The sequence below is a fragment of the Cervus elaphus genome, chromosome X, assembly GCF_910594005.1.
Source record: "Cervus elaphus chromosome X, mCerEla1.1, whole genome shotgun sequence".
In the NCBI taxonomy this organism is placed as follows: Eukaryota; Metazoa; Chordata; class Mammalia; order Artiodactyla; family Cervidae; genus Cervus; species Cervus elaphus.
The window spans coordinates 24,565,237-24,592,400 of NC_057848.1; positions in this window are offsets into that span (position 1 = coordinate 24,565,237).

Genomic DNA, 27,164 nt, shown 5'->3' on the forward strand with positions numbered 1-27,164 from the left:
AAATTGATTTGGGGTACATGGAGCTCTTTCGTGTTGCTGCAGTGACCTCAGGGTCCCTGTAGAAATGTGACAGAGTTCTTGAGGCTATGTAGAGTTTCATCTAGGAAGTCAAGGCTCCTTTCATGTTTGATGGGGAACATGAACTTGCTCTTCATGCAATGCAGGGGAATCGGGCCTCATCTCGCGGCGAGGGGGAAGTCCCTTTGTTATTCTTGAGTTGCGGCTAGAACTTGGGGTATGTTCTCGATTTACTTCGGGGATGGCCCTTCAAAACTCATGTTGGTTCAGTGACGTCAGGACTCCTGTGTAGTTGCGAGGGACACCTTGGGATTCTCCTCGAGGCTTGGCAGGGCAATAGGGAGGCCTCTCGATGTGAGGCGGGAGACGCAGTGTCCCTTTCTAGTTGCCACAGGGATACTGTGATTCCTGTCAATTTTCAAGTGCAGTCCGTCATCGTCTCCTTTAGAAGCATTGAACTCCGCATGCCTCTTGAGGTGTCAAAGGGATGTGCAGGCTCCTGTCGATATGACGCGGGGAACTCAGGGTTTCTCTAGGGTCTCCACAGGGGAATGAGACATCCCTTCATCTTGGGAGATGAAAGATGAGACTGCATTCAAAACAGCGTCAGCCCCTCCTGGCAGCGCCAGCCCGTCCCCGCAGCGCAAGCCCGTCCCCGCGGCGCAAGCCCATCCCCACAGCGCCAGCCCCTCCCCACAGCGCCAGCCCTCCCTGCAGCGCCAGCCCCTCCCCGCAGAGCGACAGAACTAGCTACCTGAATAAGAGCCCACCTCCACCCGCCTGTGTGAGGGCAGAAATGAGGCTCTGGCGAGACCGGCAAACAGAAGCCAAATAAACAAAGGGAACCGCTTCAGAAGGGACTGGTGCAACAGATTAAAATCCCTCTAGAAAACACCGACTACTATCGAGAAGCGTAAGCTGGAACGAGGAGCTATCTGAAACTGAGCTGAACCCACACTGACCACAGCAGCTCCAGAGAAACTCCTAGATATAATTTTACTTTTTTCTCTTTTTTTTTTCTTTTTTCTTTTTTATTTTTTTTTCTTTTATTTTCCTTTAAAATACCCTATTACTCCCCCATTACTCCTTAACTTTCATTTCCATAGATTTTTACAATTGTTTTAATTAGGGAAAAAAATTTTTTTTCTTTCTTTCTTTTTTTTCTTTTTCTTTCTTTTTTTCCCTTTTTTTCTTCTTTTTTTTCTTTCCTTTTTCTCTTCTATTTTCTATTTTTCTTTTTCTCTTATTTCTTTTAAAGTCCTCTAGTACTCCTCTACTACTCCTTAATTTTCATTTTCAATACACTATAACCTTACAAAAAAAAAAAAAAAAAAAGAAGACCTATTTTTAAACCGAAGATTATTCTCTCCCAATCTTGACTCTCTGTTTTCTACCTCAGAACACCTCTATTTCCTCCTTTCCCCTTCTCTTCCCAATCCAATTCTGTGAATCTTTGTAGGTGACTGGGCTACGGAGAACACTCTGGGAACAGACAGCTGCATAGATCTGTCTCTCTCCTCTTGAGTCCCCCTTTTTCTCCTCCTGCTCATCTCTATCTCCCTCCTCCCTCTCCTCTTCTTCATGTAACTCTGTGAACCTCTCTGGGTGTCCCTAACAGGGGAGAATCTTTTCGCCATTAACCTAGAAGTTTTCTTATCAGTGCTGTATAGTCGGAGAAGTCCTGAGACTACAGGAAGAATAAAACTGAAATCCAGAGGTAGGAGACTTAAGCCGAAAACCTGAGAACACCAGAAAACTCCTGACTACATGGAACTTTAAGTAATAAGTGACTGTCCAAAAGCCTTCATACCTACACTGAAACCAACCACCACCCAAGAGCCAATAAGTTTTAGAGCAAGACATACCATGCAAATTCTCCAGCAACGCAGGAACCCATAAACCCATCTCAAAACTCATTACTGGGCACTACATTGCTCTCCAAAGAGAAGAAATCAAGTTCCATGCACCAGAACACTGACGCAACCTTCCCTAACCAGGAAACCTTGACAAGTGAATCGTCTAACCCCACCCACTGGGTAAATCCTCCACAATAAAAAAGAACCACAGACCTCCAGAATACAGAAAGCCCACTCCAGATACAGCAATCTAAACAAGATGAAAAGGCAAAGAAATACCCAACAGGTAAAGGAACATGAAAAATGCCCACCAAGTCAAACAAAAGAGGAGGAGATAGGGAATCTACCTGAAAAAGAATTTAGAATAATGATAATAAAAATGATCCAAAATCTTGAAAACAAAATGGAGTTACAGATAAATAGCCTGGAAACAAAGATTGAAAAGATACAAAAAATGTTTAATAAAGACCTAGAAGAAATAAAAAAGAGTCAATTAAAAATGAACAATGCAATGAATGAGATCAAAAACACTTTGGAGGGAACCAAGAGTAGAATAACGGAGGCAGAAGACAGGATAAGTGAGGTAGAAGATAAAATGGTGGAAATAAATGAAGCAGAGAGGAAAAAAGAAAAAAGGATCAAAAGAAATGAGGACAACCTCAGGGACCTCTGGGACACTGTGAAACGCCCCAACATTCGAATCATAGGAGTTCCAGAAGAAGAAGACAAAAAGAAAGGCCATGAGAAAATACTCGAGGAGATAATAGCTGAAAACTTCCCTAAAATGGGGAAGGAAATAGCCACCCAAGTCCAAGAAACCCAGAGAGTCCCAAACAGGATAAACCCAAGGCGAAACACCCCAAGACACATATTAATCAAATTAACAAAGATCAAACACAAAGAACAAATATTAAAAGCAGCAAGGGAGAAACAACAAAGGACACACAAAGGGATTCCCATAAGGATAACAGCTGATCTATCAATAGAAACCCTCCAGGCCAGAAGGGAATGGCAGGACATACTTCAAGTAATGAAAGAGAATAACCTACAACCTAGATTACTGTATCCAGCAAGGATCTCATTCAGATATGAAGGAGAATTCAAAAGCTTTACAGACAAGCAAAAGCTGAGAGAATTCAGCACCACCAAACCAGCTCTTCAACAAATGCTAAAGGATCTTCTCTAGACAGGAAGTGCAGAAAGGTTGTATAAACATGAACCCAAAACAACAAAGTAAATGGCAACGGGACCACACCTATCAATAATTACCTTAAATGTAAATGGGTTGAATGCCCCAACCAAAAGACAAAGATTGGCTGAATGGATACAAAAACAAGACCCCCATATATGCTGTCTACAAGAGACCCACCTCAAAACAAGAGACACATACAGACTAAAAGTAAAGGGCTGGAAAAAAATATTTCATGCAAATGGAGACCAAAAGAAAGCAGGAGTCGCAATACTCATATCAGATAAAATAGACTTTCAAATAAAAGCTGTGAAAAGAGACAAAGAAGGACACTACATAATGATCAAAGGATCAATCCAAGAAGAAGATATAACAATTATAAATATATATGCACCCAACATAGGAGCACCGCAATATGTACGGCAAACACTAACGAGTATGAAAGAGGAAATTAATAGTAACACAATAATAGTGGGAGACTTTAATACCCCACTCACAACTATGGATAGATCAACTAAACAGAAAATTAACAAGGAAACACAAACCTTAAATGACACAATGGACCAGCTAGACCTAATTGATATCTATAGGACATTTCACCCCAAAACAATCAATTTCACCTTTTTCTCAAGTGCACACGGAACCTTCTCCAGAATAGATCACATCCTGGGCCATAAATCTGGTCTTGGAAAATTCAAAAAAATTGAAATCATTCCAGTCATCTTTTCTGACCACAGTGCAGTAAGATTAGATCTCAATTACAGGAAAAAAAATTGTTAAAAATTCAAACATATGGAGGCTAAATAACACGCTTCCAAATAACCAACAAATCATAGAAGAAATCAAAAAAGAAATCAAAATATGTATAGAAATGAATGAAAATGAAAACACAACAACCCAAAACCTATGGGACACTGTAAAAGCAGTGCTAAGGGGAAGGTTCATAGCATTACAGGCTCACATCAAGAAACAAGAATAAAACCAAATAAATAACCTAACTCTACACCTAAAGCAATTAGAGAAGGAAGAAATGAAGAACACCAGGGTTAGCAGAAGGAAAGAAATCTTAAAAATCAGGGCAGAAATAAATGTAAAAGAAACTAAAGAGACCATAGCAAAAATCAACAAAGCTAAAAGCTGGTTTTTTGAAAAAATAAACAAAATTGACAAACCATTAGCAAGACTCATTAAGAAACAGAGAGAAGAACCAAATTAACAAAATTAGAAATGAAAATGGAGAGATCACAACAGACAACACTGAAATACAAAGGATCATATGAGACTACTACCAGCAGCTCTATGCCAATAAAATGGACAACATGGATGAAATGGACAAATTCTTAGAAAAGTATAACCTTCCAAAACTGAACCAGGAAGAAATAGAAGATCTTAACAGACCCATCACAAGCAAGGAAATTGAAACTGTAATCAAAAATCTTCCAGCAAACAAAAGCCCAGGACCAGATGGCTTCACAGCTGAATTCTACCAAAAATTTAGAGAAGAGCTAACACCTATCTTACTCAAACTCTTCCAGAAAACTGCAGATGAAGGTAAGCTTCCAAATACATTCTATGAGGCCACCATCACCCTAATTCCAAAACCAGACAAAGATGCCACACAAAAAAAAAGAAAACTACAGACCAATATCACTGATGAACATAGATGCAAAAATCCTTAACAAAATTCTAGCAAACAGAATCCAACAACATATTAAAAAAATCATACACCACGACCAAGTGGGCTTTATCCCAGGAATGCAAGGATTCTTTAATATCCACAAATCAATCAATGTAATACACCACATTAACAAATTGAAAGATAAAAACCATATGATTATCTCAATAGATGCAGAGAAAGCCTTTGACAAAATTCAACACTCATTTATGATTAAAACTCTCCAGAAAGCAGGAATAGAAGGAACATACCTCAACATAATAAAAGCTATTTATGACAAACCCACAGCAAGCATCAGCCTCAATGGTGAAAAATTGAAAGCATTTCCCCTGAAATCAGGAACAAGACAAGGGTGCCCACTCTCACCACTACTATTCAACATAGTGTTGGAAGTTTTGGCCACAGCAATCAGAGCAGAAAAAGAAGTAAAAGGAATCCAGATAGGAAAAGAAGAAGTGAAACTCTCGCTGTTTGCAGATGACATGATCCTCTACATAGAAAACCCTAAAGACTCTACCAGAAAATTACTAGAGCTAATCAATTAATATAGTAAAGTTGCAGGATATAAAATTAACACACAGAAATCCCTTGCATTCCTATATACTAACAATGAAAAAACAGAAAGAGAAATTAAGTAAACAATACCATTCACCATTGCAACAAAAAGAATAAAATACTTAGGAGTATATCTACCTAAAGAAACAAAAGACCTATACATAGAAAACTATAAAACACTGATGAAAGAAATCAAAGAGGACACAAACAGATGGAGAAACATACCATGCTCATGGATTGGAAGAATCAATATTGTCAAAATGGCTATTCTACCCAAAGCAATCTATAGATTCAATGCAATCCCTATCAAGCTACCAACGGTATTTTTCACAGAACTAGACCAAAGAATTTCACAATTTGTATGGAAATACAAAAAACCTCGAATAGCCAAAGTAATCTTGAGAAAGAAGAATGGAACTGGAGGAATCAACCTGCCTGACTTCAGACTATACTACAAAGCCACAGTCATCAAGACAGTATGGTACTGGCACAAAGACAGAAATATAGATCAATGGAACAGAATAGAAAGCCCAGAGATAAATCCACGAACTTATGGACACCTTATCTTCGACAAAGGAGGCAAGGATATACAATGGAAAAAAGACAACCTCTTTAACAATTGGTGCTGGGAAAACTGGTCAACCACTTGTAAAAGAATGAAACTAGAACACTTTTTAACACCATACACAAAAATAAACTCAAAATGGATTAAAGATCTAAATGTAAGACCAGAAACTATAAAACTCCTAGAGGAGAACATAGGCAAAACACTCTCTGACATAAATCACAGCAAGATCCTCTATGACCCACCTCCCAGAATATTGGAAATAAAAGCAAAACTAAACAAATGGGACCTAATGAAACTTAAAAGCTTTTGCACTACAAAGGAAACTATAAGTAAGGTGAAAAGACAGCCCTCAGATTGGGAGAAAATAATAGCAAATGAAGAAACATACAAAGGATTAATCTCAAAAATATACAAGCAACTCCTGCAGCTCAATTCCAGAAAAATAAATGACCCAATCAAAAAATGGGCCAAAGAACTAAACAGACATTTCTCCAAAGAAGACATCCAGATGGCTAACAAACACAGGAAAAGATGCTCAACATCACTCATTATTAGAGAAATGCAAATCAAAACCACAATGAGGTATCATTACATGCCAGTCAGGATGGCTGCTATCCAAAAGTCTACAAGCAATAAATGCTGGAGAGGGTGTGGAGAAAAGGGAACCCTCTTACACTGTTGGTGGGAATGCAAACTAGTACAGCCGCTATGGAAAACAGTGTGGAGATTTCTTAAAAAACTGGAAATAGAACTGCCATATGACCCAGCAATCCCACTTCTGGGCATACACACTGAGGAAACCAGATCTGAAAGAGACACGTGCACCCCAATGTTCATCGCAGCACTGTTTATAATAGCCAGGACATGGAAGCAACCTAGATGCTCATCAGCAGATGAATGGATAAGGAAGCTGTGGTCATATACACCATGGAATTTTACTCAGCCATTAAAAAGAATTCTTATGAACCAGTCCTAATGAGATGGATGAAACTGGAGCCCCTTATACAGAGTGAAGTAAGCCAGAAAGATAAAGAACATTACAGCATACTAACACATATATATGGAATTTAGAAAGATGGTAATGATAACCCTATATGCAAAACAGAAAAAGAGACACAGAAATACAGAACAGACTTTTGAACTCTGTGGGAGAATGTGAGGGTGGGATATTTCAAAAGAAGAGCATGTATAGTATCTATGGTGAAACAGATCACCAGCCCAGGTGGGATGCATGATACAAGTGCTCGGGCCTGGTGCACTGGGAAGACCCAGAGGAATCGGGTGGAGAGGGAGGTGGGAGGGGGGATCGGGATGGGGAATAAGTGTAAATCTATGGCTGATTCAGAGCAATGTATGACAAAACCCACTGAAATGTTGTGAAGTAATTAGCCTCCAACTAATAAAAAAAATAAAATAAAATAAAACCAAAAAAAAAAAAAAAGAGAGACTGCATTCAAGTCACTGCAGCGAAATCCTGCCTTATTTTGAATCAGGGCGTCTCGGTGTCCATTCCACCTGAGGCAGCATACTCAGGGTCCCTCTCACATACCTATAGCTGAGAGAATCCTGCTCTTGAGGTGCTGTTGGAAAGTTGGCATTCCTCTGGAGTTGAAGCCCAGGAATCAGCTCTCGTCTCGTGATGATTTGTGGTTCATGGAGCTTTTCTTGAGTTGAAGTGCTAAACTTGGTGTTGCTCTAGATATGGGGCGGTGTTCTTGGGGAATCTTTGTAATTGCCTAAAGAAAGTCAAGCCACTTGTCATGTTTGATGGAGAATGCGAGTTGACTCTGGAGCCAATGCAGGGGAATCAGGCCTCCTCTCGAGTTGATTTGGGTTACAAGGAGCACTTTTGTGTTTCTGTGGTGACCTCAGGGTCCCTCTAGACTTCTGACAGTGTTCTTGGGGACTCTCTGGAGTACCATCAAGGAAGTCAAGGCTCCTTTGGTGTTTGATGGGGAACACGGACTTGCTCTACAACCAGTGCAGGGGAATCGGGCTCATCTCATGGCAAGGGGAAAGTCTCCTGGTATTTCTCAAGCTGCGGCGGGAACATGTGGTATGTTCTTGAGTTATGGCGGGCATGGCTCTTCAAAACTCATGTTGGATTGGCCACGTCAGGACTCTTGTCTAGTTGCGAGGGACACCTCAGGATTCTCCTCGAGCCTTGGCAGGGAAATAGGGACGCCTCTCGAGGTAAGGCGGGTGACCCAGTGTCCCTTTCCGGTTCCCACAGGAAAATTGGGATTCCTGTCAATTGTCAAGAGCAGTCAGGCATCGTCTCCTTTTGAAGCACTGAATTCCGCATGCCTCTCGAGTTGTCAAAGGGATGTGAGGCCTCCTGTTGGGATGAGGCAGGGAAATATGGCTTTCTCTAGGGTATCCACAGTTGATTCAGACATCCCTTCATCTTGGGAGATGAAAGACAGGCCTGCTTTTAAGTCACTGCAGGGCAATCCGGCCTTATTTCGAGTCAGGCCATCTCGGTACCGATTCCACTTGAGGCAGCAAATTCAGGGACCCCCTCTCATACCTATAGCTGACAGAAGCCTCTTCTTGAGGTGCTTCTGGAAACTTGGCATTCCCCTTGAGTTGAAGCCACGGAATCAGCTCTCATCTCTAAATGATTTGGGGTACACTGAGCTTTTCTCGATTTCCTATTCTGAATTTGGTGTTCCTCTAGACTTGAGATGGTATTCTCGAGGATTCTCTGGACTTGCCTAAAGGAAGTCAAGCCACTTGTCGTGTTTGATGGGGAATGCGGGATGGCACTGGATCCAAAGCAGGGGAATCGGGCCTCATCTCGATTTGATTTGGAGTACACTGAGCAATTCCGTGCTTCTGCGGGAGCTCAGGGTCCCTCTAGACATGTGACAGTTTCTTGGGAACTTTCTGGAGTTCCATCAAGGAAGTCGAGACTCCTTTCGTGTCTGATTAGGAACACAGATTTCCTCTGCATGTAACCCAGGGGAATTGGTCCTCATCTCGGGGCAAGGGGGAAGTCTCACGGTTTTTCCCGAGTTGCGGCGGGAACCTGCTTTATGTTCCCGAGCCAGGGGGATGGCCCTTCAAAACTCGTGTTGGTTCAGCAACGTCAGGACTCCTGTCTTGTTGCGAGGGACTCCTCGGGATTCTCCTCAAGGCTTGGCAGGGCAATAGGAAGCCTCTCGAGGTGAGGCGGGTGACCCAGTGTCCCTTTCTGTTAGCCACAGGGAAATTGGGATTCCTGTAAATTGTCAAGAGCAGTCAGGCATCATCTCCTTTTCAAGCATTGGATTCCACATGCCTCTTGAGTTGTCAAAGGGATGTGAGGCCTCCTGTCTGGATGAGGTGGGGAAATATGGCTTTCTCTATGGTATCCACAGTGGATTCAGACATCCCTTCATCTTGGGAGATGAAAGACAAGCCTGCATTTAAGTCACTGCATGGAAATGGGGCCTTATGTCGAGTCAGGGCATCTCGGTATCCATTCCACTTGAGGCAGCAAATTCAAGGTCCCTCTCACATACCTATAGCTCACACAAGCGTCCTCTTGAGGTGCTTGTGGAAAGGTGGCATTCCCCTTGAGTTGAAGCCATGGAATCAGCTCTCATCTCTAAATAATTTGGGGTACACTGAGCTTTTCTTGATTTCCTATTCTGAATTTGGTGTGCCTCTAGACTTGAGACGGTATTCTCGGGGATTCTCTGGACTTGCCTAAAGGAAGTCAAGCCACTTGTCGTGTTTGATGGGGAATGCGGGATGGCACTGGATCCAAAGCAGGGGAATCGGGCCTCATCTTGATTTGATTTGGAGTACACGGAGCAATTTTGTGTTGCTGCGGGACCTCAGGGTCCCTGTAGACTTGTGACAGAGTTATTGGGGACTTTCTGGAGTTCCATCAAGGAAGTCGAGACTCCTTTCGTGTCTGACGGGGAACACGGATTTGGTCTGCATGCAATGCAGGGGAATTGGTCCTCATCTCGGGGACAGGGGGAAGTCTCATGGTTTTTCCTGAGTTGCGGCGGGAACCTGCTTTATGTTCCTGAGCCGGCGGGGATGGCCCTTCAAAACTCGTGTTGGTTCAGCGACATCAGGACTCCTGTCTAGTTGCGAGGGACTCCTTGGGATTCTCCTAGAGGCTTGGCAGGGTAATAGGAAGCCTGTCGAGGTGAGGCGGGGGACCCAGTCTCCCTTTGCTGTTGCCACAGGGATATTGATATTCCCATCAACGTTCAAGAGGTCTCAGGCATCGTCTCCTTTTGAAGCACTGAACTCAGCGTGCCTCTCGAGTTGTCAAAGGCATGTAAGGCCTCCTGTCGAGATGAGGCGGGGAACCAGTGCTTTCTCTAGGGTCTCCACAGGGGATTCAGACATCTCTTCATCTTGTGAGATGAAAGACAAGCCTGCATTCAATCACTGCAGGGAAATCCGGCCTTATTTCGAGTCAGAGCATCTCGGTGTCCATTCCACTTGAGGCAGCAAACTCAGGGTCCCTCTCACATACATAGAGCTGAGAAAGCCTCCACTTGAGCTGCTTCTGGAAAGTTGGCATTCCTCTTGAATCGAAGCCAGGTAATCAGATCTCATCTCGAAATGATTTGTGGTACACTGGACTTTTCTCGAGTTGCTGTGCTGAACTTGGTGTTCCTCTAGACTTGGGACAGTGTTCTCAGGGAATCTATGGAGTTGCCTAAAGGAAGTCAAGCCACTTGTCCTGTTTGATGGGGAAAGTGGGATTGATCTGGAGCCAATGCAGGGTAATTGTGCCTCATCTCGAGTGGATTTGGGGTACAGGGAGCTCTTTCATGTTGCTGCGGTGACCTCAGGGTCCCTCTAGACTTCTGACAGTGTTCTTGGCTACTATGTGGAGTTTCATCTTGGAAGTCAAGGCTCCTTTCGTGTTTGATGGGGAACACAGAGTTGCTCTGCTCGCAATGCCAGGGAATCGGACCTCAACTCGCGGGGAGGGGGAATTCTCATGGTGTTCTCGACTTGCGGCGGGAGTCTGGGGTATGTCTCGAGTTACGGCAGGAATAGCCTTTCAAAACTCATGTTGGTTCAGCGACGTTGGAACTCCTGTCTAGTTGCGAGGGACACCTCAGGATTCACCTCGAGGCTTGGCAGGGAAAAAGGGACGCCTCTCGAGGTGAGGCGGGAGACCCAGGTTCCCTTTCCAGTTGACACAGGGATATTAGGATTTCTATTAATTTTCAAGAGGAGTCAGGTATCGTCTCCTTTTGAATCTTTGAACTTCGCGTGCCTCTCGAGTTGTCAAAGAGATGTGAGGCCTCCTGTTGAGATGAGGCAGGAAAATATTGCTTTCTCTAGGGTCTCCACAGTGGATTCAGACATCCCTTCATCTTGGGAGATGAAAGACAAGCTTGCATTTAAGTCACTGCAGGGACATCCAGCCTTATTTCAAGTCAGGCCATCTCGGTACACATTCCACTTGAGACAGCAAATTCAGGGTCCCCCTCTCATACATATAGCTGACAGAAGCCTCCTCTTGAGGTGCTTGTCGAAAGTTGGCATTCCTCCTTAATGAAAGCCATGGAATCAGCTCTCATCTCAAAATGATTTGGGGTACAATGAGCTTTTCTCGATATCCTATTCTGAATTTGGTGTTCCTCTAGACTTGAGACGGTATTCGCAGGGAATATCTGGATTTGCCTAAAGCAAGTCAAGCCACTTGTCTTGTTTGACGGGGAATGCGGGATTGCACTGGATCCAATGCAGGGGAATCGGGCCTCATCTCGAGTTGATTTGGCGTACACCGAGCAATTTCTTGTTGCTGCGGGACCTCAGGGTCACTCTAGACTAGTGACAGTGTTCTTGGGGACTCTCTGGAATTCCATCAAGGAAGTCTAGACTCTCTTTGTGTCTGATGGGAAACATGGATTTGCTCTGCATGCAATGCAGGGGAATCGGACCTGATCTCACGGCCAGGGGGAAATCTCATGGATTTACCCGAGTTGCGGCACAACCTGTAGTATGGTCTCGAGTTACGGCGGGGATGGCCCTTCAAAACTCGTGTTGGTTCAGTGACGTCAGGACTCCTGTCTAGTTGCAAGGGACTCCTCGGGATTCTCCTCGAGTCTTGGCAGGGCAATAGGAAGCCTCTCGAGGTGAGGCAGGTGACCCTGTTTCCCTTTCAGTTGCCACAGGGTATTGTTATTCCTATCAATGTTCAAGAGGTGTCAGGCATTGTCTCCTTTTGAAACACTGATCTCTGTGTGCCTGTCGAGTTATCAAAGGCATGTAAGGCCTCCGGTCGAGATGAGGTGGGGAACTAGGGCTTTCTCTAGGGTCTCCAGAGTGGATTCAGGCATCCCTTCATCTTGGGAGATGAAAGACGATCCTGCATTTAAGTCACTGCAGCGAAATCCAGCCTTATTTCGAGTCAGGGCATTTCGGTGCCAATTCCACTTGAGACAGCAAACTCAGGGTCCCTCTCACCTAGGTTCCCAACCTAGAGTTGGGAAAAGCCTCCGCTTGAGCTGCTTGTGGAAAGTTGGCATTCCTCTTGAGTCGAAGCCCGAGAATCAGCTCTCATCTCGTGATGATTTGGGGTTCATGGAGCTTTTCTCGAGTTGATATGCTGAACTTGGTGTTGCTCTAGATATGGGGCGGTGTTCTCGGGGAATCTCTGTAGTTGCCTAAAGAAAGTCAAGCCACTTGTCATGTTTGGTGGGGAATGCGAGTTGACTCTGGAACCAATGCAGGGGAATCGGGCCTCCTCTCGAGTTGCTTTGGGTTACAAGGAGCACTTTTGTGTTTCTGCAGTGACCTCAGTGTCCCTCTAGACTTCTGACAGTGTTCTTGGGGACTCTCTGGAGTACCATCAAGGAAGTCAAGGCTCCTTTGGTGTTTGATGGGTAACACGGACTTGCTCTGCACCCAGTGCAGGGGAATCGGGCCTCATCTCGGGGCCAGGGGGAAGTCTCATGGTTTTTCCCGAGTTGCGGCGGGTCCTGCTTTATGTTCCCGAGCCGGCGGGGATGGCCCTTCAAAACTCGTGTTGGTACAGCGACGTCAGGTTTCCTGTCTAGTTGCGAGGTACTCCTCGGGATTCTCCTTGAGGCTTGGCAGGGTAATAGGAAGCCTCTTGAGATGGGGCAGGGGACACAGTTTCCCTTTGCTGTTGCCACAGGGATACTGTTATTCCTATCAATGTTCAAGAGGTGTCAGGCATCGTCTCCTTTTGAAGCACTGAACTCAGCGTGCCTCTCGAGTTGTCAAAGGCATGTAAGGCCTCCTGTCGAGATTAGGCGGGGAACCAGTGCTTTCTCTAGGGTCTCCACAGGGGATTCAGACATCTCTTCATCTTGTGAGATGAAAGACAAGCCTGCATTCAAGTCACTGCAGGGAAATCCGGCCTTATTTTGAGTCAGAGCATCTCGGTACCCATTCCACTTGAGGCAGCAAATTCAGGGTCCCCCTCTCATAACTATAGCTGACAGAAGCCTTCTCTTGAGGTGCTTGTGGAAAGTTGGCATTCCCCTTGAGTTGAAGCCATGGAATCAGCTCTCATCTCTAAATGATTTGGGGTACACTGAGCTTTTCTCAATTTCCTATTCTGAATTTGGTGTTCCTCTAGACTTGAAACGGTATTCTTGGGGATTCTCTGGACTTGCCTAAAGGAAGTCAAGCCACTTGTCATGTGTGATGGGGAATGCGGGATGGCACTGGATCCATTGCAGGGGAATCGGACCTCATTTCAAAGTGATTTGGAGTACTCGGAGCAATTTCATGTTGCTGCGGGACCTCAGGGTCCCTCTAGACATGTGACAGTGTTCTTCGGGACTTTCTGGAGTTCCATCAAGGAAGTCGAGACTCCTTTCGTGTCTGATGGGGAACACAGATTTGCTCTGCATGCAACGCAGGGGAATTGGTCCTCATCTCGGGGCCAGGGGGAAGTCTCATGGTTTTTCCCGAGTTGCAGCGGGAACCTGCTTTATGTTCCCGAGCCGGCGGGGATGGCCCTTCAAAACTCATGTCGGTACAGCGAAGTCAGGTCTCCTGTCTAGTTGCGAGGTACTCCTCGGGATTCTCCTCGTGGCTTGGCAGGGTAATAGGAAGCCTCTCGAGATGAGGCGGGGGACACAGTTTCCCTTTGCTGTTGCCACAAGGATACTGTTATTCCTATCAATATTCAAGAGGTGTCAGGCATCATCTCCTTTTGAAGCACTGAACTCAGTGTGCCTCTCGAGTTGTCAAAGGCATGTAAGGCCTCCTGTCAAGATTAGGCGGGGATCCAGTGCTTTCTCTAGGGTCTCCACAGGGGATTCAGACATCTCTTCATCTTGTGAGATGAAAGACAAGCCTGCATTCAAGTCACTGCAGGGAAATCTGGCCGTATTTCGAGCCAGGGCATCTCGGTGTCCATTCCACTTGAGGCAGCAAACTCAGGGTCCCTCTCACATACATAGAGCTGAGAAAGCCTCTGCTTGAGCTGCTTCTGGAAAGTTGGCATTCCTCTTGAATCGAAGCCAGGTAATCAGATCTCATCTCGAAATGATCTGTGGTACACTGAGCTTTTCTCGAGTTGCTGTGCTGAACTTTGTGTTCCTCTAGACTTGGGACAGTGTTCTCAGGGAATCTCTGGAGTTGCCTATAGGAAGTCAAGCCACTTGTCCTGTTTGATGGGGAATGCAGGATTGATCTGGAGCCAATGCAGGGGAATTTTGCCTCATCTGGAGTGGACTTGGGGTACAGGGAACTCTTTCTTGTTGCTGTGGTGACCTCAGGGTCCCTCTAGACTTGTGACAGAGTTCTTGGCTACTATGTGGAGTTTCATCTAGGAAGTCAAGGCTCCTTTCATGTTTGATGGGGAACACGGAGTTGCTCTGCACGCAATGCCAGGGAATCGGACCTCAACTCGCGGGGAGGGGGAATTCTCATGGTGTTCTCGACTTGCGGCAGGAGTCTGGGGTATGTTCTCGAGTTACAGCAGGAATAGCCTTTCAAAACTCATGTTGGTTCAGCGACGTCAGAACTCCTGTCTAGTTGCGAGAGACACTTTGGGATTCACCTCGAGGCTTGGCAGGGATATATGGACACCTCTGGAGGTGAGGCGGGAGACCCAGGGTCCCTTTTCAGTTGCCATAGGGTTAATGGGATTTCTATTAATTTTCAAGGAGTCAGGTATCGTCTCCTTTTCAATCTTTGAACTTCGCGTGCCTCTCGAATTGTCAAAGGCATGTGCGGCCACCTGTCGAGATGAGCTGGAGAAACAGGGCTTTCTCTATGGTATCCACAGTGGAATCATACATTCCTTCATCTTAGGAGATGAAAGACAAGACTGCATTTAAGTCACTGCAGGGAAATCCGGCCTTACTTCGAGTCAGGGCATCTCGGTACCCATTCCACTTGAGGCAGCAAATTCAGGGTCCCCCTCTCATACCTATAGCTGACAGAAGCCTCCTCTTGAGGTGCTTGTCGAAAGTTGGCATTCCTCCTTAATGAAAGCCATGGAATCAGCTCTCATCTCAAAATGATTTGGGGTACATGGAGCTTTTCTTGAGTTGTTGTTCTGAATTTGGTGTTCCTCTAGACTTGAGACGGTATTCTCAGGGAATCTCTGGAGTTCCCAAAGGAAGTCAAGCCACTTTTCTTGTTTGATGGGGAACACGGGATGGCCCTGGATCCAATGCAGGGGAATCGGGCCTCATCTTGAGTTGATTTGGAGTACACGGAGCAATTTCATGTTGCTACGGGAGCTCAGGGTCACTCTAGACTAGGGACAGTGTTCTTGGGGACTCTCTGGAGTTCCATCAAGGAAGTCTAGACTCCTTTTGTTTCTGATGGGGAACACGGATTTGCTCTGCATGCAATGCAGTGGAATCGGACCTTATCTCACGTGCAGGGGGAAATCTCCTGGTTTTTCCCGAGTTTAGGCGGAACCTGTGGTATGTTCTCGAGTTACGGTGGGGATGTCCCTTCGAAACTCATGTTGGATCAGCGACAGCAGGACTCCTGTCTAGTAGCGAGGGACTCCTCGGAATTCTCCTTGAGGCTTGGCAGGGCAATAGGAAGCCTCTCGAGGTGAGGCAGGTGACCCAGTTTCCCTTTGCATTTGCCACAGGGATGTTGTTATGCCTATCAATTTTCAAGAGGTGTCAGGCATCGTCTCCTTTTGAAACACTAATCTCTGTGTGCCTGTTGGGTTATCAAAGGGATGTAAGGCCTCCTGTCGAGATGAGGCGGGGAACTAGGGCTTTCTCTAGGGTCTCCAGAGTGGATTCAGACATCCCGTCACCTTGGGAGATGAAAGACGATCCTGCATTTAAGTCACTGCAGGGAAATCCGGCCTTATTTCGAGTCAGAGCATCTCGGTGTCCATTCCACTTGAGGCAGCAAACTCAGGGTCTCTCTCACATACCTAGAGTTGGGAAAAGCCTCCACTTGAGCTGCTTCTAGAAAGTTGGCATTCCTCTTGATTCGAAGCCCGGGAATCAGCTCTCATCTCGAGATGATTTGAGCTACACGGAGCTTTTCTCGCATTGCTGTGCTGCGCTTGGTGTTCCTCTAGACTTGGGATGGTGTTCTCAGGGAATCTCTGGAGTTGCCTAAAGGAAGGCAAGCCAATTTTTGTGTTTGACGGGGAACCCGGGATGGCTCTGGAGCCAATGCAGGGGAATCATGCCTCATCTCGAGTTGATTTGGTGTACACGCATCTCTTTCTTGTTTCTGCTATGACCTCAGGGTCCCTCTAGACTTGTTACAGTGTTCCTGGAGACTCTCTGGAATTCCATCAAGGAAGTCAAGGCTCCTTTCGTGTTGATGTGGAACACCGAATTTCTCTACATTCTATGCAATGGAATCGGGCCTCATCTCGCAGGGAGGTGGAAGTCTCATGGTTTTTCTCGAGTTGCGGTGGGAACCTGGGGTATTTCTCGAGTAACAACGGGGATGGCCCTTCAAAACTCGTGTTTGTTCAGCGACATCAGGACTCCTGTCTAGTTACGAGAGACACTTCGGGATTCTCCTCATGGCTTGACAGGGAAATAGGGAAGCCTCTCAAGGTGAGGCGGGAGACCCAGGGTCCCTTTCCAGTTGCCACTGGGATACTGGGATTCCTGGCAATTTTCTTTTTTTTTTTTTTTTTTTTTTTTTGGCTTCAAATTCTAACTCTCTCAGCCTGGTCAGAAGAAATTTATTTAAATGTTGAGAAGGACTTGCTAAAAGCAATTTTTCAGGGGACTTTGGGGAATCTTTTTTTTTTTTTTTTTTTTTTTTACTTTCATTTTAGGTTTATTTATTTTTTTTTTTTTTTATTTTTTTTAATTTTTTTATTAGTTGGAGGCTAATTACTTCACAACATTTCAGTGGGTTTTGTCATACATTGATATGAATCAGCCATAGATTTACATTTATTCCCCATCCCGATCCCCCCTCCCACTTCCCTCTTCACCCGACTCCTCTGGGTCTTCCCAGTGCACCAGGCCCGAGCACTTGTCTCATGCATCCCACCTGGGCTGGTGATCTGTTTCACCATAGATAGTATACATGCTGTTCTTTTGAAACATCCCACCCTCACATTCTCCCACAGAGTTCAAAAGTCTGTTCTGTATTTGTGTGTCTCTTTTTCTGTTTTGCATATAGGGTTATCATTACCATCTTTCTAAATTCCATATATATGTGTTAGTATGCTGTAATGTTCTTTATCTTTCTGGCTTACTTCACTCTGTATAATGGGCTCCAGTTTCATCCATCTCATTAGGACTGATTCAAATGAATTCTTTTTGACAGCTGAGTAATATTCCATGGTGTATATGTACCACAGCTTCTTTATCCATTCATCTGCTGATGGGCATCTAGGTTGCTTCCATGTCCTGGCTATTATAAACAGTGCTGCAATGAACATTGGGGTGCACGTGTCTCTTTCAGATCTGGTTTCCTCAGTGTGTATGCCCAGAAGTGGGATTGCTGGGTCATATGGCAGTTCTATTTCCAGTTTTTTAAGGAATCTCCACACTGTTTTCCATAGTGGCTGTACTAGTTTGCATTCCCACCAACAGTGTAAGAGGGTTCCCTTTTCTCCACACCCTCTCCAGCATTTATTGCTTGTAGTCTTTTGGATAGCAGCCATCCTGACTGGCGTGTAATGGTACCTCATTGTGGTTTTGATTTGCATTTCTCTAATAATGAGTGATGTTGAGCACCTTTTCATGTGTTTGTTAGCCATCTGTATGTCTTCTTTGGAGAAATGTCTGTTTAGTTCTTTGGCCCATTTTTTGATTGGGTCATTTATTTTTCTGGAATTGAGCTTCAGGAGTTGCTTGTATATTTTTGAGATTAATCCTTTGTCTGTTTCTTCATTTGCTATTATTTTCTCCCAATCTGACGGCTTTCTTTTCACCTTACTTATAGTTTCCTTTGTAGTGCAAAAGCTTTTAAGTTTCATTAGATCCCATTTGTTTAGTTTTGCTTTTATTTCCAATATTCTGGGGGGTGGGTCATAGAGGATCTTGCTGTGATTTATGTCGGAGAGTGTTTTGCCTATGTTCTCCTCTAGGAGTTTTATAGTTTCTGGTCTTACATTTAGATCTTTAATCCATTTTGAGTTTATTTTTGTGTATGGTGTTAGAAAGTGTTCTAGTTTCATTCTTTTACAAGTGGTTGACCAGTTTTCCCAGCACCACTTGTTAAAGAGGTTGTCTTTTTTCCATTGTATATCCTTGCCTCCTTTGTCAAAGATAAGGTGTCCATAGGTTCGTGGATTTATCTCTGGGCTTTCTATTCTGTTCCATTGATCTATATTTCTGTCTTTGTGCCAGTACCATACTGTCTTGATGACTGTGGCTTTGTAGTAGAGTCTGAAGTCAGGCAGGTTGATTCCTCCAGTTCCATTCTTCTTTCTCAAGATTACTTTGGCTATTCGAGGTTTTTTGTATTTCCATACAAATTGTGAAATTCTTTGGTCTAGTTCTGTGAAAAATACCGTTGGTAGCTTGATAGGGATTGCATTGAATCTATAGATTGCTTTGGGTAGAATAGCCATTTTGACAATATTGATTCTTCCAATCCATGAACACGGTATGTTTCTCCATCTGTTTGTGTCCTCTTTGATTTCTTTCATCAGTGTTTTATAGTTTTCTATGTATAGGTCTTTTGTTTCTTTAGGTAGATATACTCCTAAGTATTTTATTCTTTTTGTTGCAATGGTGAATGGTATTGTTTCCTTAATTTGTCTTTCTGTTTTTTCATTGTTAGTATATAGGAATGCAAGGGATTTCTGTGTGTTAATTTTATATCCTGCAACTTTACTATATTCATTGATTAGTTCTAGTAATTTTCTGGTAGAGTCTTTAGGGTTTTCTATGTAGAGGATCATGTCATCTGCAAACAGTGAGAGTTTCACTTCTTCTTTTCCTATCTGGATTCCTTTTACTTCTTTTTCTGCTCTGATTGCTGTGGCCAAAACTTCCAACACTATGTTGAACAGTAGTGGTGTCAGTGGGCACCCTTGTCTTGTTCCTGATTTCAGGGGGAATGCTTTCAATTTTTCACCATTGAGGGTGATGCTTGCTGTGGGTTTGTCATATATGGCTTTTATAATGTTGAGGTATGTTCCTTCTATTCCTGCTTTTTGGAGAGTTTTAATCATAAATGAGTGTTGAATTTTGTCAAAGGCTTTCTCTGCATCTATTGAGATAATCATATGGTTTTTATCTTTCAATTTGTTAATGTGGTGTATTACGTTGATTGATTTGCGGATATTGAAGAATCCTTGCATTCCTGGGATAAAGCCCACTTGGTCGTGGTGTATGATTTTTTTAATATGTTGTTGGATTCTGTTTGCTAGAATTTTGTTAAGGATTTTTGCATCTATGTTCATCAGTGATATTGGCCTGTAGTTTTCTTTTTTTGTGGCATCTTTGTCTGGTTTTGGAATTAGGGTGATGGTGGCCTCATAGAATGAGTTTGGAAGTTTACCTTCTTCTGCAATTTTCTGGAAGAGTTTGAGTAAGGTAGGTGTTAGCTCTTCTCTAAATTTTTGGTAGAATTCAGCTGTGAAGCCATCTGGTCCTGGGCTTTTGTTTGCTGGAAGATTTTTGATTACACTTTCGATTTCCTTGCCTGTGATGGGTCTGTTAAGATCTTCTATTTCTTCCTGGTTCAGTTTTGGAAAGTTATACTTTTCTAAGAATTTGTGCATTTCATCCAAGTTGTCCATTTTATTGGCATAGAGCTGCTGGTAGTAGTCTCTTATGATCCTTTGTATTTCAGTGTTGTCTGTTGTGATCTCTCCATTTTCATTTCTAATTTTGTTAATTTGGTTCTTCTCTCTTTGCTTCTTAATGAGTCTTGCTAATGGTTTGTCAATTTTGTTTATTTTTTCAAAAAACCAGCTTTTAGCTTTGTTGATTTTTGCTATGGTCTCTTTAGTTTCTTTTGCATTTATTTCTGCCCTGATTTTTAAGATTTCTTTCCTTCTGCTAACCCTGGGGTTCTTCATTTCTTCCTTCTCTAATTGCTTTAGGTGTAGAGTTAGGTTATTTATTTGGCTTTTTTCTTGCTTCTTGATGTAAGCCTGTAATGCTATGAACTTTCCCCTTAGCACTGCTTTTACAGTGTCCCATAGGTTTTGGGTTGTTGTGTTTTCATTTTCATTCATTTCTATACATATTTTGATTTCTTTTTTGATTTCTTCTATGATTTGTTGGTTATTCAGAAGTGTGTTATTTAGCCTCCATGTGTTTGAATTTTTAACAATTTTTTTCCTGTAATTGAGATCTAATCTTACTGCACTGTGGTCAGAAAAGATGACTGGAATGATTTCAATTTTTTTGAATTTTCCAAGACCAGATTTATGGCCCAGGATGTGATCTATTCTGGAGAAGGTTCCGTGTGCACTTGAGAAAAAGGTGAAGTTGATTGTTTTGGGGTGAAATGTCCTATAGATATCAATTAGGTCTAGCTGGTCCATTGTGTCATTTAAAGTTTGTGTTTCCTTGTTAATTTTCTGTGTAGTTGATCTATCCATAGTTGTGAGTGGGGTATTAAAGTCTCCCACTATTATTGTGTTACTATTAATTTCCTCTTTCATACTCGTTAGTGTTTGCCGTACATATTGCGGTGCTCCTATGTTGGGTGCATATATATTTATAATTGTTATATCTTCTTCTTGGATTGATCCTTTGATCATTATGTAGTGTCCTTCTTTGTCTCTTTTCACAGCTTTTATTTGAAAGTCTATTTTATCTGATATGAGTATTGCGACTCCTGCTTTCTTTTGGTCTCCGTTTGCATGAAATATTTTTTTCCAGCCCTTCACTTTCAGTCTGTATGTGTCTCTTGTTTTGAGGTGGGTCTCTTGTAGACAGCATATATAGGGGTCTTGTTTTTGTATCCATTCAGCCAATCTTTGTCTTTTGGTTGGGGCATTCAACCCATTTACATTTAAGGTAATTATTGATAGGTGTGGTCCCGTTGCCATTTACTTTGTTGTTTTGGGTTCACGTTTATACAACCTTTCTGCATTTCCTGTCTAGAGAAGATCCTTTAGCATTTGTTGAAGAGCTGGTTTGGTAGTGCTGAATTCTCTCAGCTTTTGCTTATCTGTAAAGCTTTTGAGTTCTCCTTCATATCTGAATGAGATCCTTGCTGGATACAGTAATCTAGGTTGTAGGTTATTCTCTTTCATTACTTTCAGGACGTCCTGCCATTCCCTTCTGGCCTGGAGGGTTTCTATTGATAGGTCTGCTGTTATCCTTAGGGGAATCCCTTTGTGTGTTATTTGTTGTTTTTCCCTTGCTGCTTTTAATATTTGTTCTTTGTGTTTGATCTTTGTTAGTTTGATTAATATGTGTCTTGGGGTGTTTCGCCTTGGGTTTATCCTGTTTGGAACTCTCTGGGTTTCTTGGACTTGGGTGGCTATTTCCTTCCCCATTTTAGGGAAGTTTTCAGCTATTATCTCCTCGAGTATTTTCTCATGGCCTTTCTTTTTGTCTTCTTCTTCTGGAACTCCTATGATTCGAATGTTGGGGCGTTTCACAGTGTCCCAGAGGTCCCTGAGGTTGTCCTCATTTCTTTTGATCCTTTTTTCTTTTTTCCTCTCTGCTTCATTTATTTCCACCATTTTATCTTCTATCTCACTTATCCTATCTTCTGCCTCCGTTATTCTACTCTTGGTTCCCTCCAAAGTGTTTTTGATCTCATTCATTGCATTATTCATTTTTAATTGACTCTTTTTTATTTCTTCTAGGTCTTTATTAAACAATTCTTGTATCTTTTCAATCTTTGTTTCCAAGCTATTTATCTGTAACTCCATTTTGTTTTCAAGATTTTGGATCATTTTTATTATCATTATTCTAAATTCTTTTTCAGGTAGATTCCCTATCTCCTCCTCTTTTGTTTGACTTGGTGGGCATTTTTCTTGTTCCTTTACCTGTTGGGTATTTCTTTGCCTTTTCATCTTGTTTAGATTGCTGTGTCTGGAGTGGACTTTCTGTATTCTGGAGGTCTGTGGTTCCTTTTTATTGTGGAGGATTTACCCAGTGGGTGGGGTTGGACGTTTGGCTTGTCAAGGTTTCCTGGTTAGGGAAGCTTGCGTCAGTGTACTGGTGCGTGGAACTTGATTTCTTCTCTTTGGAGAGCAATGGAGTGCCCAGTAATGAGTTTTGAGTTGGGTCTATGTGTTAGGTGTGACCTTGGGTAGCCTGTATGTTGACATTCAGGGCTATGTTCCTGTGTTGCTGGAGAATTTGCGTGGTATGTCTTGCTCTAAAACTTATTGGCTCTTGGGTGGTGGTTGGTTTCAGTGTAGGTATGGAGGCTTTTGGACGGTCACTTATCACTTAAAGTTCCATGTAGTCAGGAGTTTTCTGGTGTTCTCAGGTTTTGGGCTTAAGTTTCCTGCCTCTGGATTTCAGTTTTATTCTTCCTGTAGTCTCAGGACTTCTCCAACTATACAGCTCTGATAATTAAACTTCTAGGTTAATGGCGAAAAGATTCTCCCCCGTTAGGGACACCCAGAGAGGTTCACAGAGTTACATGAACAGGAGAAAAGGGAGGAGGGAGATAGAGATGAGTAGGAGGAGAAAAAGGGGGACTCAAGAGGAGAGAGACAGATCTACGCAGCTGTCTGTTCCCAGAGTGTTCTCGTATCTCAGACACCTACAAGGATTCACAGAATTGGATGGGGAAAAGAAGGGGAAAAGAGGAAACAGAGGTGTTCTGAGGTAGAAAACAGAGAGTCAAGATTGGGAGGGAATAATCTTCGGTTTTAAGATAGGGCTTCTCTTTTTTTTTTTTTTTGTAAGGTTATAGTGTAGTGAAGATGAAAATGAAGAGTAGTAGAGGAGTACTAGAGGACTTTAAAAGAAATAAGAGAAAAAGAAAAATAGAAAATAGAAGAGAAAAAGGAAAGAAAAAAAAAAGAAGAAAAAGGAGAAGAAAAAAAAAGAAAAAGAAAAAAAAAAAAAAAAGAAAGAAAAAAAAAAAATTTTTTTTTTCCCCTAATTAAAAAAATCGTAAAAATCTATGAAAATGAAAGTTAAGGAGTAATGGGGGAGTAATAGGGAATTTTAAAGGAAAATAAAAGAGAAAAAATAAAAAAGAAAAATATAAAAAGAAAAAAAATTTTTTTTTTTTTTCCTTACTTAGAAAAAACAGAAAAATAAAAAAAAAAGTAAAAATATGTCTAGGAATTTCTCTGGAGCTGTTGCGGTCAGTGTGGGTTCGGCTCAGTTTCAGATAGCTCCTCGTTCCAGCTTGCACTTCTCGATATCTACAGGGCCCTTCCGGTGAAGTCGGTGTTTTCTTCAGGGATTTTAATCTGTTGCACCAGTCCCTTCTGAAGCGGTTCCCTTTGTTTATTTGGCTTCTGTTTGCCGGTCTCTTCAGAGGCTCATTTCCGCCCTGACACAGGCGGCCGGAGGCGGACTCTTATACAGGTAGCTAGTTCAGTTGCGCTGCTGGGAGGGGCTGACGCTGCGGGGCGGGGCTGGCGCTGCGGGGCGGGGCTGACGCTGCGGGGAGGGGCTGGCCCTGCGGGGGCGGGGCTGACGCTGCGGGGAGGGGCTGGCCCTGCGGGGGCGGGCTGGCGCTGCCGGAAGGGGCTGACGCTGCTTTCTCCGTCTGCGCTGCTCAGGCTCCCGGCTGTTCTATATGGAGCGCGCCCCGCGCTGCGCGAGGTTCCAGCCCTCGGGTGTTACACAAAAGCGCGGAAGAAAAAGCTGCGCCTGCTCTCTGTGCCTTCCCCGTCAGAGCGGTCCAGGCAGCCAGGGGCTTGGTGGGCGCGCTATCCCCAGGTGTGGCGCACCCACTCCCTTCCGCGGACCCAGTCTCAGTTTCCGCTGGCGCCAGGCGGGTGCGCGCGCCTTCCGCCCTCTGCGTCCCCAGCCCCAGTCCCCGCCCCGCGCCGGTCGGGTGCCTGCGCCCTGTGTCTCGCCGCGACCTTCCCCTCCCCCCTGCCTCCTGCCTCCGGCGGGGCTGGGCCGGTCCGCAGCCTGCGAGCTCTTCTCGGGACTTTCCCCGTCCCTTTGTTCTGCGAACGGCCGGCAGTGTGTTCCGGCCGGTCAATTTTCTCTCTCTCCTTTGGTCTCCCACAGTTCAAGTTGGCACCTCACAGAAGCTCCCCCCGATTGTCCTCAGGGCACTCAGGCCCGGACCCTAGCCCAAGCAAGGCCGCCTAAGACTCCCTTCCCGGGATGGGTCTCCGTCCTTAGCTCTTTTGTCTCACTTTTTATCTTTTATATTTTGTCCTACCTCCTTTCGAAGACAATGGTCTGCTTTTCTGGGCGCCTGATGACCTCAGCTAGCGATCAGAAGTTGTTTTGTGAAGTTTGCTCTGCATTCGGTTATTCTTTTGATGAATTTGTAGGAGAGAAAGTGGTCTCCCGGTCCTACTCCTCCGCCATCTTGGCTCCTCCCCTGGCAATTTTCAAGAAGAGTCAAGCATCGTCTCCTTTTGAATCATTGAACTCCACATTCCTCTCGAGTTGTCAAAGGGATGTGACGCCTCCTGTCGAGATGAGGCAGGGAACTAGGGCTTTTCTAGCATCTACACAGGGGATTCAGACATCCCTTCATCTTGTGAGATGGAAGACGAGCCTGCATTCAAGTCACTGCAGGGAAATCTGGCCTCATTTCGAGTCAGGGCATCTCGGTATCCATTCCACTTGAGGCAGCAAACTCAGGGTCTCTCTCACATACCTATAGCTGAGAGCAGCCTCCTCTTGAGGTGCTTTTGGAACTTTGGCATTCCTCTTGAGTCGAAGCCAGGGAATCAGCTCTCATCTCGAGATAATTTAGGGTTCACAGAGCTTTTCTCGAGTTGCTCTTCTGAACTTGGTGTTCCTCTAGGTATGGGGCGGTGTTCTTGGGGAATCTCTCTAGTTGTAAAGGAAGTCAAGCCAGTTGTCATGTTTGATGGGGAATGCGGGATGGCTCTGGAGCCAATGCAGGGGATCAGGCCTCCTCTAGACTTGATTTAGGGTACATGGAGCACTTTCGTGTTGCTGCGGTGACCTCAGGGTCCCTCTAGACTTCTGACAGTCTTCTTGGGGACTCTCTGGAGTATCATCAAGAAAGTCAAAGCCCCATTGGTGTTTGATGGGCAACTCGGACTTGCTCTGCATGCACTGCAGGGCAATCGGGCTTCATCTCGTGGCGAGGGGAAAGTCTCCTGGTATTTCTCGAGTTGTGGTGGGAACCTGGGGTATGTTCTCGAGTTACGGCGGGCATGGCTCATCAAAACTCGTGTTGGATCAGCGATGTCAGGACTCCTGTCTATTTGTGAGGGACATTTCGGGATTCTCCTTGAGGCTTAACAGGGCAATAGGGACGCCTCTCGAGGTGAGGCAGAAGACCTAGGGTCCCTTTCCTTTTGCCACAGGGATATTGGGATTCCTATCAATTTTCAAGAGGAGTCAGGCATCGTCTCCTTTTAAAGCATTGAAATCCGTGTGCCTCTCAAGTTGTCAAAGGAATATGAGGCCTCCTGTCGAGATGAGGCGGGGAACTAGGGCTTTCTCTAGTGTCTCCACAGGGGATTCAGACATCCCTTCATCTTGTGAGATGAAAGACTATTTTGCATTCAAGTCACTGCAGGGAATTCTGATCTTATTTCGAGACAAGGCATCTCGGTGTCCGTTCAATTTGAAACAGCAAATTCAGGGTCCGTCTCACATACCTATAACTGAGAGAAGCCTCCTCTTCAGGTGCTTGTGGAAAGTTTGCATTCCTCTTGATTGGAAGCCAGGGAATCAGCTCTCATTTCGAGATGATTTGGGGTACACGGAGCTTTTCTCTCATTGCTGTGCTGAACTTGATGTTCCTCTAGACTTGGGATGGTGTTCTCAGGAACCTCTGGAGTTGCCTAAAGGAAGTCAAGCCACTTGTCGTGTTTGATGGGGCACGCGGGATAGCTCTGGACCCAATGCAGGGGAATAGGACCTCATCTCGAGTTGATTTGGTGTACCCAGATCTATTTCGAGTTGGTCCACTGACCTCAGTGTTCCTCTAGGCTTGTGACAGTGTTCTTGGGGACTCTCTGGAGTTACAGCATGGAAGGCAAGGCTCCTTTCGTGTTGATGTGGAACACGGAACTTCTCTGCAAGCAATGCAGGGGAATCTGACCTCATCTCGTGGGGAGGGGGAAGTCTCATGGTTTTACTCAAGTTGCGGTGGGAAACTGGGGTGTGTTCTCGAGTTACGGCGGGCATGGCTCTTCAAAACTCCTGTTGGATCAGTGAAGTCAGGACTCATGTCTATTTGCGAGGGACACCTCAGGATTCTCCTCGAGGCTTGGCAAGGAAATAGCGACGCCTCTCAAGGTGAGGCGGGAGACCCAGTGACCCTTTCCAGTTGAAACAGGGTTATTGGGATTCCTATCAATTTTCAAGAGGAGTCAGGCATTGTCTCCTTTTGAAGCATTGAACTCTGCGTGCCTCTCGAGTTGTCAAAGGGATGTGAGGCCTCCTGTCAAGATGAGGCGGGGAAATAGGCCTTTCTCTAAAGTCTCCACAGTGGATTCAGACATCCCTTCATCTTGAGAGAAGAAAGACAAGCCTGCATTTAAGTCACTGCAGGGCAATCCGGCCTTATTTCGAGTCAGGCCATCTCGGTACCCATTCCACTTGAGGCAGCACATTCAGGGTACCTCTCACATACATATAGCTGACAGAAGCCTCCTCTTGAAGTGCTTGTGGAAAGTTGGCATTCCTCTTGAGTTGAAGCCACGAAATCACCTCTCATCTCAAAATGCTTTTGGGTACACAGAGCTTTTCTCCAGTTGCTGTGCTGAACTTTGTGTTCCTTTAGACTTGGGACCCTATTCTCGGGGAATCTCTGAGGTTGCCTAAAGGAAGTCAAGCC